General features: G+C 31.7%; 1 protein-coding gene across 1 annotated transcript in view; it reads left to right on the top strand.

The window, feature by feature from the left end:
- The first annotated feature begins 13772 nt into the window (after positions 1–13772).
- The window catches only part of LOC134696511 (G-protein coupled receptor moody-like), a 29675-nt gene continuing 22363 nt past the window's right edge, over positions 13773–21084 (top strand). The window contains exons 1-2 of the mRNA XM_063558346.1: positions 13773–13907; positions 16324–16374. The gene's annotated coding sequence lies outside the window, so the exon portion shown is untranslated. The remainder of the gene's footprint in view (positions 13908–16323; positions 16375–21084) is intronic.

The following is a 21084-nucleotide window of genomic DNA, read 5'->3' as shown; positions in this document are numbered from 1 at the left end:
ATCTATAATATATAGCAGTACGACTGTATAAAATCATTTCAGTAGAAAAGAAAACTTCGGTTTAAATCATAGTAAATGCGAGCAACCTAATAGACTATACAAATTAAATAAAAAAACAGCTGTTGATTTTTAATATTCTTTTTCGAGAATGAACCTAGCTTCCAGCGTTTCCCCTCTATATCAATCATCGCATATTTTAGATTTTAGTTATTGAAGTTAACAAATTAAGATTGACTGATTGATCTTTGTTAACTTTACGTCCAGTTACAAACACATTAAGAATACTTGCATTACCTCCTATACAGTAGAAGATAAAGGTAAGAAAACAAAAGATAACAGTAATTGATTAGTAATGGCAACCAGTGTAAGGACTGAACTTATAAATAGCTGATAACTTCAAATTCATGATTAATGATGCTTCAATCATCGATATCTTAAAAGACACCCGCGAAATTGAAATCAAATAAATAAGACAAGTCTATTTATAAAATACGACTTGCCAAATGAATAAGCCAGTAAATTGAGGATTGTATATATATATTTGTTGTTTTTGTCAAATGTAAGTGTTTTGTATTCCGTTTGGCGTAGGGTTTTACTGTATTTCTTGCCATACTTTTTGATTTCTGACCTGGCCATTACAGTGATCCAGGCGTATGTAAGAGTGAAGTCTTCCTTTCTGGATTGGTTAATGTTCAATGCTCATCAGGTCCGATATTTCGTTGATATTTTGGCTATATAACAGCTCGTTTACGATAATTTTGTACATAACGCTATTTTTGGGGCATTTTTGTGTGTCATTACTTGTTAAGTTGAGTACGGTATCTATCATTGCACCATTAACTTGGTTTTATAAGAACTAAGGAATCTTGCATCTTTTTATTGATTAGTTAGAAATCAGATTAAAGTTAAGAAGTTAAGAAGTTTAAAATTAGTAGAATGACAGACTGTTCTTGATCTCGTCATACTAACAAATAGTTATAATATGTGCGCTAAATTTTTCAAATGTTACAAAAATAGCTCTATTTTTAAGCCTGTCATTTTGTTGTCTTCATAGCAGTCATAGCTTTCTCTTAAAAACTTCAATTAAGTATAGCTATATAGTTTATGTTTGATTTTAGCATGGACCAATGCTATATTATTCCACAGGGCTACACTTCATTTCGATACCTATCACTTGGTATTTGCAAAAGGCAATGATATAAAATATTATCATTCAAAAAAGCAGAAAACGATTAGCTAATATATCAATGAAACAGCAACTATTGAAACAAGGAAATGACACCTGTATACAACCACATAAAACACAAAAAATAGTTTAAAATTAAATTGGCCGGGATCTTAATCATTGACAACTTTTCTATACTTTTATATGTCGTGTACAAGTTGCGATTTTGTAGGGGTTATACCATGTACAAAAATATTGTAATGTTATAATTTGTACAATGCAAACATACAAGTTATAGCATGTACAAAAGAACCTCATACATGTTATAACAAGGAACAAAAAAATGGTACAGGTCACCGTACAGCCTAATAGAATAAGTAGAATGACCTCTCACAAGCAAAAAAACCCTAACTGTAAAAATATAAGGTCATACAATACAGGCACGGGGACGCATTCTACTAGATCCACACAGCACGAGTAACAAACCCTGCAGAAAATATTGTATGTTTTATGCATGCAGTCCACCATGGCCTACAGCAGTGTGACTCTGGCTTATGATAGCATACATTTCCTCAATGAAATTTTAAGAACAAGGCCTAAAAACTTTGAATTATGCACCCCCCCTCGTTTTTGAAAACACATACATGAAAGCAATGGCTTCTATTCATGCTCTATGATAGCTAGAGAGAGAAAATGATTTTCTTTTGGACCAAACTTTATAATAAACTTTGAATTATGGACAATAAAAATGATAAAAAGTTTATTGAAGTTGATGGCATGTGTTACAATAATAGAAAAAAATATTTTTTCTTCAAATTTTGTACAAGTTAAAACCATTTCTAAGCATTATTTTGTACATGTTATAACCTGTACAAAATCGCAACTTGTACACGACATATATATAAAGAGCTAGACGCATGTTATGGAACAACAGTTAAAATAATGCTAATTTCTAATCAATGTCACTTATAAAATATCAAATAAACATGAAAATAATGATATTCACATATTCTATTTTGCACAGAAAAGGTACAAATGAAGTATCAAGGTATCATCAAATATAGAGTGTGATATGAAGTTTATAAAATATCACATAGCAAGCCCTACTCGATTATTATTAAAGGTGTACTAAAGAGTTTCAATTAGGCACACTTAACACACAGCTTAAATATAAATAGCACACATAATAAACAGCTACATTTATTTTTAAAACCACATGTACGTTATGAAGAGCAGGTACTTAAAAGCGCACAAAATGCAGCAATTAAGCATGCACAATACATAACTACAACAATAAAACATGCAGTAGTCATTACATAAACATCACAACTCCAAGTGAAAATATAAGAGGCAATGATAGCATACTGAAACATTAACTTCGCCATTCTGAAGTGAAGACAATGGTTTAGTTTTTGTAGGCTTCGGTTGTTTTGCGTGTCTTACCTTTGTTGATTTCACTACATCATAATATGTTATGAAATATGCTAATATAAATTGATGCTTTCTCACCTTGAAATATCGCGTGCCTCATCAGTTTTGACTGTTATTCGCACGGTCGCGTTACTAATATTCAAGATGCAAAACGAAAACAAAACCGCGATGTTATGTTACTTTACCGTTTTAAGGTATGTTTATATGGTATCGTGAAAGTTTTAACATGTGACTGCTTTCATCCTGTGCTTCGATGAAGGTTATGCTGTGTCACTTTAGTTATGAAACAACCGTTCATTGTGTAGTGTCAATATCAGACGGCTAGAATTCTTTGTTAACGTCTATACTGACTTATATCCGTCAAAACCAGACACCAGAAAGACAGAACTATTATTAAAACCTGCAGGTATCGTAGTAAATTTTCTTGTTTTCTGAATCAAGATCGTATAAAGGGCACCAAAGGGCATTGTTTTGGAACGAAGTCCAAATTAAAACGTGAATTAATTTAAACGTTGCGTGTACTTCATTATGACATATATAGATATTTAACTACCGTTGCTATATAATTTAAAAAAAATCAATAAACTTGAAAAAAGTTACAAGTCTCTTTGATTATGCATTTTTATACCCGAAGAACTTACCGATTTTTTTAGTATTTTTGTACATTTTTACACTGACTTTTGTTTGGGAATATTGTCTCCAGATACGAAAACAATTCATTTTTTTGCAATTTTTTTAGAAGAGATGGTATACAACGTTCCGATTACGGAATGAACACATACTTATGTGATACACATACCCTAGCTCAAATGAAAACTGTTAAGTACACCATAATTGGCAACTCTTCACAAGAGACAAAAATGACACAGAAATTAACAACTTTATGTCACCGTTCTGCCTTCAACAATGAGCAAAGCCCATACCGCATAGTCAGCTATTTAAGACCCCGAAATGACAATGTAAAACATTTCAAGCGAGAAAACTAACGGCCTTATTTATGTACAAAAAATGAACGACTAACAAAAATACAAGTTGACGTGGCCGCGTTCTTGTACATCCCAACAACAAAAAGACACTAGGTACATATCTGAGAATATATAACCAGGAAGATTTGGACTATTTGCGATTACAAATAAATTAAGATCAGACATTATATTTTAAGTGCTAAAGTGACAATTTGTTAATCCGTCTATCTAACCTTTTATATTTCTTTGTGTGTAATTAATTCTATATGTTTGTCGTGATGGAAATCACTCTGACCGATGATGACAAGTTAATCCGTTGGACACTAATTATTTGCTATAGAAACTGTTTTATGTATGCTTTTGTATGTCATTTGGTAGTCAGTTTAGGTCTTAGGTCTGGTACTGTCCGGACCTTGCTAATAAATTTTAAAGTATTGGTATTCCGTCTTTGCATTACTATAACACGGAAAACGCCCGGTTATATATTGGTTGAGGTACCCGCGGCACGATCTTGAGCTAGTTCCCCCAAACTAGTTAATGGATACCTTCAGAATCAACAGAATGGAAGGAACCTGGAATTACCAGCCTTGCAGAAATGGACATCGGTTTCCGATAAGAAAAGAAAATACCTGTTTGGACTTTCTGTGTAAATATTGCGGTAAGACATTGAACGTTTTCACCTTCCATCGATGTTATGCAGCTAACGCTCATTGTTACAAGTGCAGACATCATGGACATTTTGCCCGTATGTGTAGTTTTCACGTGAAATCATGTGAAAACCCGAAACCAAAGAAGAAGTCAAAATCTAAAATGCGAAGAGACAGCGACCGCATGAGAACATTTATTGAGAAAAAACAAATGTCTCAATTTCCGTTTCAAGGACTTGAGGACAAGGACATTTCTTCATTTACGTGCTCCATACAGGACGAATCCGCGAAACAGCACATTAACAAGTTAAAAGTGTCTAACCGAAACTTCATCAAAGAAATCGCTGTGCTTAAGGCTGAAAATTCTAAATTGGACACCGTAGTCAAACATAATGTGATGTTAAGGAACAGTTTGGACAATTTAAATTCAGAACGTTTACACCATGACCAGATAATTCAAAAGATCGAACATGAGTTAGCCGAACATAGAAATAGAACTGAACATTTGGAAAGAGTAATAGTTCAACTGAAAGAGGAAAACCTAAATTTAACGAACTCCAGACAACGCTTAACAATGGAGTTCAAAAATACTGACTTGCAGTACACTCGCATCTTACATGATATGGAAGACGAAATTCAGAGACTTAAGGCAGAGAACGTAAACAGTAGACACGAGATTCAACATCTAGATATTAAACATTCAAACCGAGGTGCGTTTTCGACCTATGCAATTTGCTCGCGTGGCAATTCGCAGCAACGTCATCGGCGAGGAGGAGGATACCCACGACGATAACAAAATTCATTCGGCAAACTCGGAGACCGAGTTTAGGTGGAGTAGTGGCGAATATAACCAGGAAGATTTGGACTATTTGCGATTACAAATAAATTAAGATCAGACATTATATTTTAAGTGCTAAAGTGACAATTTGTTAATCCGTCTATCTAACCTTTTATATTTCTTTGTGTGTAATTAATTCTATTGTTAAATATATGTTTGTCGTGATGGAAATCACTCTGACCATGACAAGTTACTCCGTTGGACACTAATTATTTGCTATAGAAACTGTTTTTATGTATGCTTTTGTACATTTGGTAGTCAGTTTAGGTCTTAGGTCTGGTACTGTCCGGACCTTGCTAATAAAGTTTAAAGTATTGGTATTCCGTCTTTGCATTACTATAACACGGAAAACACCCGGTTATATATACTCGCAGTTAACTGACAGCTAGTTCAAAGCCACTAACAACTAATAAAAGATCATACATCTATGAATAAATTATCAATCCATACACATCCAACATCCAATGGATTTATTGTAAAGACGTCATAAAAAGTAAGAAAAAAACATGACCTTGTGTACTGTCAAGATAGATTGTAGATCCATGAATGTGTATATGTATATAACATACTAGTAGTATTTAGTTTGCTTTTAATTTACAGATAACAAAATCAATATTTATACCAAAAAACCAATATTCAATGATCTTATTAAAGTGTTGAATTACCAACTTTTTAGAATAAGTTTATTGAAAGGAGAGATAAGTTTACTAGGATCATTTCTAAATTTCCGGGCACGGTTAACAACATTTCCGTTAAAATGAGGATGTGCTTTCCCGTTTGAAACAATTCGTAAATTTCAGTGTGGAGTTTCCCGTTTAAAACCGAAATATCTAAATCTAAGAAAGGACAGTTATTCAAGGAACGACTGTAATATTTTTTCTGTCTATGAAAAAATAACATAAAAAAATTGGTGCACACTGAATAACGCGTTTTTTATGTTATTTCGAATAGGCAGAAAAAATATTACAGTCATTTCTTATAATTTAATTCTAAGTTTCAGTTGAAACCGTCGAAAACCATAAAAGGACGTTGATGACGTCACGGTCACATGACTAAATTATGTATATGGGCTCATAACAAAATAACGTCAGCCAATCAGAAGACGCGTTACATCCAAAATTAAATTATTGACAAATGTGTCACATATTGTGTGTTTGTCCCAAACTTTAATTGTTTTAAGTGCAATGGTAAGAAAGGAATTCGTTTGATTTGATTTTTTTTTATTTCGTTCGAATAAGTTCTCCATTCATTTAAGGGCAACTATATCTATTCAATTACTGACCTCAAGATGAAATACAAAAGTAATTTGTATAATTTTGTCAATAAACATTCATATCACTTCTGATTTTTGGTTTCTTATCAGTGCACAAATTACAAGTTGTTTTCCATGATTTATTAGTTTTACCCTATTACACAGTATATTACGCTAATGGTTATAGTTAGATCGATGTTTGGATGTTTATGTTTTCAAGGTGACACAGACACATTCATATATCGAAGCGTGGTCTTTTTCATAGATAAATTTGAACTGTATAAGGCTGTCTTATTTGTTAGCTTTTCGGTAACAAGTGACTATTGGAACTTTGAAGTGAGGAAAATGGCTATACAGCTCCTTTTTCATTAAAAGCCACAAGGGTTGACTTGACTGTAACATAGACATGTGGTTTAACCTGAGATTTTCTCGCCCCAACAGCACAATCTTTGCTTATATTATGCCGATTTCATGTGGGTTTGTGGGATGTTTAAATACGCACGCTCGATCGTTAAGGGGACAACAAAACCATTGACAATGTATAGGCTAATGGCCAAGCTGTAGTAACATTAAAGAACTTTTGCAACAACTCTCTATTTAGAGGTGCATAAGATGGTGTGTTGCAAAATATCGGCCCTTGGCAAACAAATTCTTATTCTCGAAATATTCCTTGCAAAAACATATTAAATTGCTCTATTGTTAATTTGTCAGTCTCGCCATGATTATGCATGCACTATATGTTACTGGACCCTAACAAGCAACAATAAACCCTTTTCATTTATGACAGTAATTGTTTAAAGAAAATATCAGAAATATTTCTCATTTCACTTGAATTTACGAACAATATGCTATTCAAAAGTATGGAAGACACCGTTATCGATTTTGGAATCATAATGTCAAAATTCAAAGTTTTTCTTGAAACGATTTTTTTTTAAACATACGCTGTTCTTCATAGAAGATTTAAAACATCAATGCCATACACGTTTAATCATAAAAGATAAAAGTAGAATGTTGGTATCGATAAAGACAATATCTGAAATATTATTACATCCCTGTTAAATTGATAACCTTTTTAGAATAATTTTACCCAAAGGGCCAATACTTAGGTTAACATAGATTATATATTAATTTACAAAGTTGGTGTCTGTCCCATATAGATAAGATCTTAATATACGAGCTCTGTAACAAGTTTGTTTTTTATGCCATACTGAGATTATATCTTAATTTACGAGCTTTATTCCAAGTTGGTTCTTGTTCCATACATAGATTATATCATATTTACGAGCTCTATAAAGTTGGTTCATGTCCCATATGTTGTCATATCGTTTCCGCGCCGTGTTGTCAGGAAAGTTAACCTATAATTGATGACAATGGAATATATAAAAAGTAAAATGACAAGATATCAATTGCAAACTATGAGAAAATTCAAAACGGAAAATCCCTAATCCAATTTGAAACTATAATCATGAGGTGTGGTTTGATTGACGACTCCCCACAAGACAAAGTGACAAAGACAAAGTGACAAAGAAACTACGAAACAACCAAAAGTCGCCGTACGACCTTCAACAAAGAGCAAAACTCATACCGCATAGTTAGCTATAACAAAAGGCCCCGAAATGACAAATTTAAAACAATTCAAACGAGAAAAATAACGGCCGTAAAGATTAGGATGTGCTTTATCGTTTAAAATATGTTTTCTACAGGTAAATGCATTATTTCAAACTGTACACGTAATGATAGTTAAACTTATTTCACCTAATTATCAATGATTTCTTAATCTGAGATTCAGGTTTCAAAGAGCTATTATCACAGATGTTAAATATAAACAATTGAAAAAATAACCTTAGACGCCGTTCTCCTTCTACGTCAGTACACACCTGAAAGAAATTAGTAAAACACAAATTTCTGTTTTTGTCTGTGTGCATTCAGTTAAAAAATATCATCAAACATAAAAAAAAATCTTGAAACTAAACTAGTTTATCAATTAGACAACATCTGAAGGCATGAGTACAGTAAACAAAAAAAACCTTGGGAATGTAATTTTGTAGATAGTCTTGTTCTTGCATATGGCAAGCATTTTTACTATTCATTTAAACTTCAAGATATCTCATAAAATTTATAAAAGATATCTATCTTATAAACTATGTAGTTTATCTTTTTTAAGATATAAGATATAAAATTTCTTATATGATGAATAAAATATCTCATATCGTATAACATATATCTTATAGAAATTAAACTATATAAGACATCTTATAAAAAATAAATTATATAAGATATATTATTTATCAAATGATACATACTATATAGTATACGAGATATCTTGAAATTCGAATAAATAGTAAAACGGCTTGCCATACGTGCATGTCTGTGTCCGTATTTTCGATTTTGATAAAGATTCTCAATTTTGTATTTCTATACTAAGGAACTTAGATATACGTTGGTGGCCTCCGTTAAATACCGTTGGTAGTAAGCAATTAGTCAGTTTCATGCTTCTTTTTGTGCTCATTTATAATTCATTGTTTCTGAATCAAATTGAACATCTAAAGCAAAATACTAGACTGCAAGCAGATTTGAATTTGAATCACGTTTCAAACGGTATTAGGAAGACTTAAAGTGTATCCCCCTAAAATCCTGAAGGGGATAAACCATATTTTTTTCAACAGTAAGACTTATTAGATCTAATGAAATATGAACCAAAATATTGACTATGATAAGTCAAACCTTATTCAAAAAGAAAAAAAAATACATGCGCCTAACATTTCATATTATAAAAATTTCTGTAAATGAATGCAACACTGAACATGCTGAATAAGAGAACAGAAAGCTTGAAATCGTACATAATACCTAATTTCATTAAAGTTTTGATTTGTACAAATTCTTTATACTAAATAAAATGTATTCACCCGAATGATATTTCACGTGCCCGCATGCACTCTTACCATGTCTTATCCTAACAAATTAAACAATTCAAATTATTGTCTGTTAGTAATCTTGGCATGTATCTCTTTAAAGAAAATCGCAGTTGGTTATTATGGCTTTGTGATACCAATGCTATCGCCAAATTACAATTTTTTTGAAATCTTTGTTTATTAACTATATTACATTGATTTTAACAAGAATTAGGCATTAGATGTAAATCAATTAGAAAGCAATTTATAAAAACACATGTACTTTGCACGTAAGAATGAATTATGAATAAAAAGGCAATTGGGTATGAAAATTTATATTCGTATACAGATTTCTTAACTACTGCAGTAAGTTACGACGTTTCATCAATGGGTACAGTTTAAATTAGATTAAGACAATTTCAACCCCCGAAACACCCCCTACATCCAAATGAATTGAAATTAAACATTGTTTCAGACTTTCGAAAAACACCTGCTTGTATCATAGCAAAACCTAACGTGGCCGGACGCGGACATTCGCACTTTTGCCTTGATATCATCGAAAGCTATAACGGAAATTCTGGTGGCAAGATGTAATCCTTTTCGTGTTTTCGTTTTCCTTTTGCATTTTAGTGCACACGATGGCGATAAACTCGATATGGCCGCAAATGACTACTAGTACCATACAAATTTGAAAACGACAAAACACATGTTGGCCCAATTCAAATAAAAGACTATATTTGTATTAAATTTGTTTATATGACAATATATATTAAACGATACACTTTATGACAAAGCATATATCTACAATAATTGAAGAACATAACTTAAGGATACTCGCTACTCTGTTTAAAAATAACAAGCTTTTTGAAAGACTGTTATGAATTAATAGTATTAAAATAAAAAAAATTAAAAAAGTGTGCTTGTTTTCGAGATATAAGCCATTGATATTTTTTGGGGAAATAATTCTCTCTGATCTTTCATTCATTTAACATTGGCACCTTTTTTGTTTCAAAAACTATGAAAAAATAACAAGGATTTTATAAGATTTTGCAATATGGCTTTTTATAACTTTATGTTATAAAATTCTGAAAAGAAAAGTTGGGTGTTAGTGGACATTTTTTTTAATGACAATACATAGTTTCCTCTTTAAAATCATTTACATTATGAAATCGTAAAACAAATTGCAATTGAAAAGTTCTTGTATAAATATCGTATGACAAGAAGAGATGAATTCAATAATTTTCATCGACATTTTATTCGCATGAGTGGTTTTAAAATGTCGGATCCTTTTTCGATAAACAAGAAATAGGAATCAATCCTCAACCTAGTTATCAGTCTTCTTAATTAATTCAAAATTAACTTCAAAATGGTCTGATTTAGAACCGTCAATATATTTAGCGATATATTGCATTATCATTGAAAACAACTTTGATAATAATAACATAATAGTATAAGTTAATGTAAAATTCTACAACGAACGAGTTGTTCGCGCAATAACAAAATACCCTCAGTCTGTTTTTGAAGGGGTACTGTAAAAGGCTCTCATTCATTTCTTATGATTTTACTTAATATTTGCCAATTCAAACGAAAAAAAACCTAGACGTCTGATTTATGTAAAAAAAACAGTAAACTAAAAGCAAAAATGATAAACAGCAACAAACGACAACCACACAACGACAGACTATAGTCACCTTTTGTCTTCTTTGCCAAAGTTACACGTCCGTTGGATTTGTGTGTGATGTATAAACACACAGACACGTCCGGTCAGAATGTGAAGTTGAACGTAAAACTCGATACCACATGCTTATAAAGTTTTAAAGAACTCATTCAAAAACTCTTTAAATGGCAATTTCTCGCATGTTACCCATAATGGAGTTGAAAAATTACAATTCCTTCATAGTTAAATCATTCAAATATTCTGACATAGTTGTAAACTATATTTTTCTCAGGACAGCAAATGTGTGGATAATAATTACCTTGACATTAAAGTACATCTTCCAAACTATATTTATAGAGCAGTATTTAGAATAACTTAGAACTTACAAATTTGTGTGCATTCACACTGTTTAGGGCTATGTTTTTCTTGTGTATTTGTTTCTTCTTCTTCTAAGATTAGAGTATTATGTTCATTTCGTCACAAAAATGTTGCCTTGGGAATAGAAATATGGTTACTCTTGGTTTTCTACCGGCTGACAGTAAAACTCTTACCAAAGTATAGCGTCCGTTTCGGTTGTGTAGGAGGTACAAGTACGCAGCAACGTCCGGTATGACTGGGGACGTAAAATCAGATGCATCGTTGAAAGAGAATGACGCGCTATTTCAAAATTCAGAACTTTTGCAACAACCCGTAGAGGGGTATGTAGGTGGCATGTTGCAATGCATTGTTTCTGTCCCTTTTCGATATACTCTCATTTTCAAATGGAAGTCCAAATTCTTCTGGCTTCATCAAAGATGGCATCTGTAATAGGACTACCTACTGCTTGTACTGTTAATTTGTTCTCGTCTCGAACATTCACGGAATAATGGACGCTGAGCGGTAGGCAACTACCAATTAGTCATTTAGTCACAGGTCTCTTACGATCGCGATTTATATGATAATAGGACTACGTGCCATATTCTAAGAAGCGGAATATATACACGACAGTATACCTAGCACTTAGGATCATTGAGGATGACTTAATGAGTTGAAAAATCACCGGATAACTATTATTTTGACTTGAAAAATTAACGAAAGTAACCATGAACAAATAGTCAACACATTTGAAAAGAGCGATGTTACACGTTCCAAGCTAACTTTAAAACGCATAATGTTTTAGTTCTTTGCATTCATTACGTTCAAGCACGTACACCATAATGGAAAACAAGCTTTATTTCATTGGATTTGTATCAGCGATGTTCGTTAGATTACGTCGTTTCAAAACGGAAAAGATTGTGTCATAATTCCAATAAACCAAATCAAATGACGTCAACATGGGTGGCAAAGATGATCGAATGGTAATATATATATAGAATGCCATTCCAACTTATGTATGAATATCTAAAAGTAGCCTTGTTGATTACGAGTGTTTAAACGTCTGCTTTAGCGGAAACATAAATCTTTCAAAATATTAAAATATCTAGAAATATACTCTTCTATAAAACAACTAATGACATAACTTTCGATAAATATTTAAGATTTAACGGATAAAAGACAAAATATATTAGAGATCTTTAAAGACCTCTTGGTAAAAGTAATTTTGACACTTATATTGCAGACGCCTACATGCATTACTAGATGTACTGGTAGAACTGCACTTTACCGAATGAATTCCAATAATTGTCTTTAGTAGAGTTTCCTGTTGAGAATGTGCATTGTTTCTGTATTATTCACAAGATGATTTAACATCATATAGTTTCGATTTCCGATTCAGAGAAATCATTACTTCCGTTATAGATATTGCATCACAAAGCTTTAAGGATAAACAAAATTAATTAAAAAACAAAAATATTGCTCTACTTCAATATTTTGTTACAATTGCACTCAAGTCGTTATTCATGGTCTTCATGTGGAAATGGATAATATTTACATTTTCCAATATTGTCGTTTAAAATTATATGTCTCTGATGAGAATTAACAAATAATAAACAAAACATTATATCAGTTTATATAACTAACGAATCAACATTTCTTAGATTCTTATTCTCATCCATGCATATTAATGCTGCAAATTACCAGTTGGCAATTCAGCAGAGAATGCACATGTTGACAAGTAAATCATATTTTATTAGAAATATCTGATAGATTAATGTTTTCCTTTATTCTAAATGCCCACACGCAATCAGTCTGAAGGAGTTTACGAAAGTATAACATTTATATAATAGTATATATAGCACTCTTTAGATATAAAATACATATTAGCAGGTGGTTTCTTAACGTATATGAACACATTTGAACCACGTGTTGTCGTTGTTGTTTGTTTTCTTTGAACATTTTTTACCATAGAAGTCGAGCCGGATGTGATGTGGTCTATTAAAAAGTAAAATCACATATTTGAAATACTGAACTCTGAGGAAAATACAAAACGTTAGTCCCTAATCAAATATTGAACTGTCCGGTAGTTTTTTGACGAAAAGTAGTAATGTTTAAATTCATTTAAAAGCATCAAGAGTCATTAAGAGGATTATGATGTCACTGAAAGATAACAAATACAAAAGGCTAGTTATCAGTGATTGGTTGCCCTATCATTTTTAAATCTTCTTCTGGATAGCATTATGAATAGTGTTTTATGTAAGCACAATCTGTCCTCATGAGACCCTCTGTGTTTTCAAGGACGGTAAAATAATAAATAGATAGTGCGCGTGTATAAGACAACATCAGCTTTTCTATAAACAGATTATTAACAACGCCATTCAAGAAAATAATTGGTAAAAATAGCAAAATCGACGATAGGGCAATCAGTTGGTACTTTGCTTTTAGAATGATTCGTATTATATGCACTGAAGTTATTGTTTCAAATAATGCACATGCCATGAATCAGATATAGTTTTTACTGTATTTTTATAGCGTATTTAAACCTGAAAATTGCATTTTATTATCTGTTGTATTTCTTGCATTTTTAAGACAAATTCTTGTAATTCTACTAGGAGATATAAATCAAATATTGTTTGGTCATGGAATCAATTCTGAATCACAAAGTGAAAGGAATACAACTTATTAAAAGTTAAACCAAATGTTATAGGTAAGTACTATCAATGATGTATATTCAATGTTATCATACCAGCATATGCATTAAATGTATATATCTATAGGCGTATTTCTATCAACGTTTTGCCTGATGTGAATATGTTTGCGGTTTGAAAACTATTATCGCCTTTGTTGTAAGTTTTCGTCATATTGAATATGAAAATGTCATCGGTTTGATTCAAATTTCCGTCGTTTCAAACTTTGTAATGACGACATGGCTTTGTATAAGCAGGGGTCACAGTTCGTCATGTCAAATCTAACACTTGGCGAAATAAAAAAATAATGAAGTAAAAAAAATGATATTTAACGGGTGGCTTGAGGATGTTGAACGACAGAATGCTATCGTTTTGTGTTACGAATTGAATGCTTTAAATGGGGCGAAAAAGCATTGATCTAAGCACATTTGCGCTTCGAATGAAAAATTCACAACCAATAAAAAATATTTCAAGACTTATTCAGTTCTTAAAATTGCGTTCTGATGCTACACCTACGGAATTGATATCGATAATATCTCCTAGACCGAATTTACTGTTAAATACATAATCTTTATTGCAAAATTACACCCATAAGGGCAAAACAATTATACAATGCAATACAATATGTAAAGCATACTATCTGGTCGTTATTCCTTTTTGACAACTGCTAGGGTAACCCTAAGTGGACCATCAGGGGTTGACAGTGACAGTCTTTCTTTATCGACGAATAATCTATCTTTGAGTTTATCATTGATTTCCCAAGTTCAAAATCTTTATCATTTGTGTTGGAAAGAAATACACTCATAGGCCTAATGCATCCCTCTAATTATGCATTGAAAAGTTGCCACTTATCGTTAAACCAATTAAGGCCCAAAATATTATACCGTCAATATAATATTTTCATGGTTAAGGAAACAACAATCAATCATTTACTTAATCTAAAACAAAATAATTGCGATTGTGAACTAGTGTTTGTTATAAAGCACCAACTTCTATAAATGTTTGACGCTTGATTTTTAATAACGTGAAAGTGCTACTATCATCAGGAATATTCACATAAATTGTATGTTAAAATCTGTACAATTGTATCTAATTCTCCAGTTAAATGTAATCAGTCAAGATAAACCACAGAACAGTTGAATGAATAACAATAACAATCAGTCATTTCCAGATATTGCTCATATCTCATTGGGTGATAGATTGATCACAAACTGACACAACTTATTACAGAATATGATTTATGTTGTTACTATTGTGTTAATCTCGGGTCATGGAAATAAGCTGCGATTTTTCAGAATAACTGCTACTACGGAGATATCTAATAATAAAAGCCTTGTAGGATTTTTTTTTTCAATTTAAATATTGCATTGTTAGAAATAGCGTCAAAAATATCAAAGACAAATTCGCGCAGATTGGCAAGCATAATGTTGCAAAAGACGGGCATACCAACGCTTTTGGAGTTGTCCTTGAATAACTTGTTGTGAGAAGTTTCTTACTCCAAGATGCTTTACACCTATATATTTTCGCGACATTTACGAATAGAAAAAGTAAGGTTTATAAATCGTTGCGAATATGCCAAGCATCCGTCGTCTTTAAAATGAATTCCGAAACAAAAAATAAATGAAATCGCACAAACAAATTCAGCGAAATTTGCTTTAAAAATTACGCACACAAATACGTTCTTGCAATTTGCCATGGCAATCCAAAATTGTCCAAATTTGTTTTTCTTTATCACTCAAATTTCAGATCCGATTACTGAATTGCAAAGTTTAAGACTTTTTTAGTTCAAATATTTGGCACTTTCTAAACCAATGTTTCAATAAACTGAAGTTTCGGTTATATGTTTTGGTTGACCTTAGTCATATCAAAGCAACCTATCGATGGTCGAGAAGTTCTATTAAGTGAACGCTATTGAACGATGAATGTGTAATTGACATTCAAAGAAAGCTTACAGAATCAAATTTGATGAAAAATACAAATCAGTGCCGTATTGTTCTAAGCAATTATTTTTCATGGAAGATTTATGTTTTACAGTTACAGTTCAACCCCGAATAACGTCTATCTAACTTTTACGTCAAATTGTTTTTTTTCGCAATTCATTTCAAAAATAGAAAACCATATCAAATGTAAAGTTTAACATTCAAAGCGTCAATATTTTCAATTCTTTTACTTAGTATTCAATACATTACTATCGTCTGATTCTAAAATAAAACACATCAGTCGATACAATTACCCGCCAAACATCTTTTTCAGTGACACTGGCTGCTTTGGTTCATATATTGCAATAATTTTTCAGAAATATCATTTGATTAAAGCGATTGGTTGACAGATTCACCATCTTAGTGGTCAAAGTTAATTGGTATCTACTGCTTTGGAATCGTCAGAGATTTTCTTATATATAATGTATAAACATTGATTTTTCCTCTTCATTTACAGAATGTGATATTACATGGTTAATGGGATTAAATTGGGAAAGAATTTAATCAGGTAAGTCTGAAATTTATATTGTGTTACTTAGAATGGTGGTGCTGCTTTCTTGAAGATTTTAATTAGAAAAAAGATATTTTAAGATTAGAGTTCTAGAATCCATTAGTTATTAATGATCACAAATGAAATTAATTAAATATTTTCGATTTAACTAATATGTTTCTGTAATTATAGTCATTCGAATTATACAAGAAGAGAAAAAAATAAGACAGGAAAGAAGAATAAAAGAAACAGGAAAACGACAAAACTTATGAGTGAACTTTGGTAAAGAGTCGTAATTTTGAGTCATAAACTTCTCTGACTGCTTTGAAATTAGTTTAATTTTTATATTTTTTCACCTTGAAACAATACTTCACGTTTGGAAGCTGCTAATCCTTTTAATACCCGTGTATGTCACTGTTGTGATGAATTCTAATTCTTCCCCTCAATTTGGTAAAAAGTGTTCCGACCTTATTATGTTTAGTGTCAAGTGCTGTTTAATGATGAGTCTTTTGTAGACGAAACGCGCATCTGGCGTATTAAATTATAATCCTGGTACCTTTGATAACTATTTTATAAGTTTTATTTTGAAATAACGATATGTGTTTGATGATCACAGTGTTGATAATCACATTTAGAAATATATAACTGACCTAATGGAACAATTTTACAAATATAGTCAAATGTGATCGGGTGTCTTTAATTACAGGTGGTATTTAAAAAATGTACGTCTAAAATATAATGTGCATTTGCTTGGAAAGCGTTATAGTATTTACAGTAGACGGGAAATCTGGGTGGCTATGTTAAACTTAGGAACTTATTCAGTAGATATTGGATATAACACAAAGCAAACGTATGGTTTGCTATGCTCAAAGGTTAGTGCATAAAACAGCTTATAACAGTTATCAAAGGAACCAAGCTTATAACTTGATACGCCAGACGCGCATTATGTCTACACAAGACGCTCAATTAATATAGTTAGAAAGCAAAACAAGTATAAAATTGACGGGCATTGCTTTTTGATAAACCCCTTTAATCAAAGTTTGAACCGTAAGATTTTAAAAACATGATGAAGTATATTGACAGGGCTTTTACGTTTGAAGAAAGCATGACTACAATATTTTATCCTGCAACCAGCCAACTAATGTCAAATGAAAGGTACATGATTTTTGGTGTTATACAAGTGCAAATAAAGTCTCTTGTTGAGCAGGTGGTAAGGTGGATATTGCGTTGTGCGTAACAGTTAATTTTTTGTTTATATTCGCGGTCCGCGTTGAAACTATGTTGCTTTCTGTGAAAAATCAGAGGCAGTGTTTGGATTAAAACAACTTAAGCTTCTAATGTCGAATGATTATTCATCGCTTTTCCGGATTTTTGTTTCTCAATCGATTTATGAGTTTCGAACAGCGGTATACTACTGTTGCCTATATTTTTCGTCCTGTTTGTTTAAATAAATCATTAATTTTCCGATAATGCATATACACAATCTTTATCTACGAAAAAGACATTAATTTTCAAACATATTTGTTAGATAGAAATATCGAGCACATGTAATTACTGACTACACAATTGTTTACAAGAAAGGTGATGCTGTGGACGAACATGGTGGTAAATGTTTTCGTTTATTTTTGCACATGCTCTGTATTCGCGTGTCAATTAAATATCTAAAACTTAACCAAAATTTCGCTCTGTCTCGATATATATGTATATCGATATATGAAGTTGTAGTATTAGTGCCAATAAGACAACTTTGTATGTTTACAAAAACGCTTCATAAATCCAAAAACTGCATCTATTGTGACGCCAGTGATCGTACACTACATGTTATTAATTTTATATTGCCTCAGCTATGTATTCAATATGTGTAGGTGGACATTTGATTAATGTATATAAATACTACCATTTTTAATGTCAAAAGGCATTGCACTCAAATTGTGACAACATTACTTACATCCTCTCCTCTCCCAAAAAATATTTATATACAAAAACACTCGATAATAACGAAAACGCAATAGGAAAGCAAATATATGAAATAATATATAAGATAAAAGAACAACATAACCATAAAAAGGAGGCGATAAGACGAGAGTAAGTGATAATGCAATAGTAAGTTGTGTATGTTTCGAATCTTCGTGTACTTGTAAATAATACAAAATCTATACTAGGTAGGAAACACATCGGAAGTACTTTACAGGACTCATCGATTCTAGACGGTGTTGATTTGCTTAAATTATTGAAAGGACGAGGTGTCATTGCAGCTTCATATACTTGAGAAAATGAATCTTTCTAAATCCGTAAGGATGTAATTCTACTGAGTTTCGTTGTAGTTCCTTTAATAAAAAACTTGTATGATATCTCAAGAGTGGAAGTTTCCTCCTTTATATATAATATTGAACTTTTTGGCATGCATGTTAATTAATTTGACATATGCCTTCAGGTTAAGCTTCTTGATTTTTCTAATTCTGTGTCAGTTTTGCAGTAATCCGTTAATTATAAGAATGACCTTTACCTTGATCAATTTGTTTTACCAATGAACCATTGTTCGTTTTTGGCATATCTTATGATAGAATTGCATGTTTCTAAATTTCGACTACGAAATGTCAGAATGGTATTTATTTCGAGGATACTATCGTTTATAGGCTAGCTTTTTATCCTGTTCTCCTTGGGTGGTTGCCATCTCATTACAACCACTCCGTAATGTATATGCAAAAGTAGATACACGTAGCAGAAAGCTCATTTCCTTTGTTTTTGATTACTTCGTAACTTTAACCTGATCTCGGTTTTTTTTCTAGATTTTGAAAATAGTTTAATTTTTAAAATACACTTAGATTTATTCTACTTCCGATCAAATTTCTTTTCCTTGTTTGTTGACAATAGTATACATTTTTTAACTTAGTTTAATCGAGCGACACATATATGTCTTTGTAGAGACTGTGTTTTGTGTACTTAATGATAAGCTTGGTACCTTTGATGATTTTTTTTTCACTCCTCTGTTGAGATAACATAACAGAATTAAAGAAGGTGCATTTCATTCATTTTGAAACGCGATTTTTTTTGCAGCTTCTTCTGTTTTAAACACAACTTTCGAAATCTTTACTCCACACACAATAAGCTTAAAGTTTGCGAATGTTTCATATGAAAATCTGTAAAACGTGTTTCTATATAAAAAAAGCTTAAGTTTAATAGAATCAGGCGTTTTACATATTAAACAAACATTTTAATTAAGAATTGAATGCTTCTTTTTGTAAATTTATTGGGTGGTAAAAGCGTTGACCGAAGTACATTTTGTATGAAGCGCGGAAGCGCCTCATTCTAAAAATGTACGCACGGTCAACGCTTTTACAACCCTATAAAGTTTCAAAAAGAAGTATTCAATACTTATAATTACATTTTGTTTAGCTAAAATCATGAAAACACGATTTTTATCCAGTTTTATTTAATTCACCTGTGCACTTTTTTGTCGGACCTCGTGTCATCATGCATGATAAATGTTATTGTCTGATGCAATTGTTTACGGAATAACATGGTAGCCAATCAGAATAACGTATTATAATGAAACTTACATCTAATGTAATTATATATGTTTATAATGAGTGTTTTATTCCGCATTTTCGTTTGTAAATCTTTTATCATGCAATCAAAGTTAGTTTATTTGAGCTATAGAATTTCATTATATTAATGCTAACTTTTAGTGTGCAATGCGAGCGTTTCATGCATTTTATAGTGTTATCATATGTAAATCATATGCCTTATCACAGACATATTTCATCCGTGGTAAGAATCGGGCGCTTTACAACAAAGATATATGAAACAAATGTTTCTATCAGACCCGTGAAACCTTCTTGAGAAACGGGTTCACAGGAAAAATATGAAATTAGGGCTACCCGGAAGCCTGCAGTCCATGTTAAGTAAACTAATCATAGATACCACTAGTATTACAATGCGTTAATTTATAATATCACAAGACAAGACAAGACAAGACAAGACAATATTTTATTTAAGTCTCACCTCTTCATTATATAAAACATACAAATAGTTGATAAAACAAAATCATAAAACATACAAGAGCCACTCTAAAAAGAGTTATGAGCGGGTGACAATTGTTTTTAAATATACTCTCTCGTCTAGACCAATCAAAAACCCATAATTTAAAAGACAATGAATTGAATTTACATCAAGTAATTAAAAACATTGCTTAAGTTCTACATTTTGGCTTATATTTTATTATTTTACTTTCAAAATAAAAAAATAAAACATATTGCTTGTTTTTTTTATATCCGTAACGTTGTTATGTACGTGACGACATAGAAAATACTTAAAAAAAATATTCTGTAAACAACAATAATGATAGGACATTTAGTATGATAAATTAAATAAAACATAGCTGAGAGGGTGATGGAGCAGATTGGTACCCCTCGAAAAAGCATTGTCAATGCTTTCTCGGGGTAACAATCTGTTCTATCAACCTCTGAGCTATGTTTTATTTGTATAGTGTTAGATATATAAATACTCGACCATACATTGTTGGAATTGGGATGTCATCCCTCGTGCTGGGAAATTGTACTATGAATCATATGCGACTGTCATACAAGTGACAGGTTTAACTAGCTATAAAACCAGGTCAGGAATATGACAGTTGTTATTCATGCGTTTGATATGTTAAAGCTTAAATTTTGTCATTTTCGTATGAATTTCATGTTTATAATTTTCCTCGGAGTTCGGAATTTTTGT

The sequence above is a fragment of the Mytilus trossulus genome, chromosome 14, assembly GCF_036588685.1.
Source record: "Mytilus trossulus isolate FHL-02 chromosome 14, PNRI_Mtr1.1.1.hap1, whole genome shotgun sequence".
Lineage (NCBI taxonomy): Eukaryota > Metazoa > Mollusca > Bivalvia > Mytilida > Mytilidae > Mytilus > Mytilus trossulus.
This window is presented reverse-complemented; position numbering and strand designations above follow the sequence as displayed.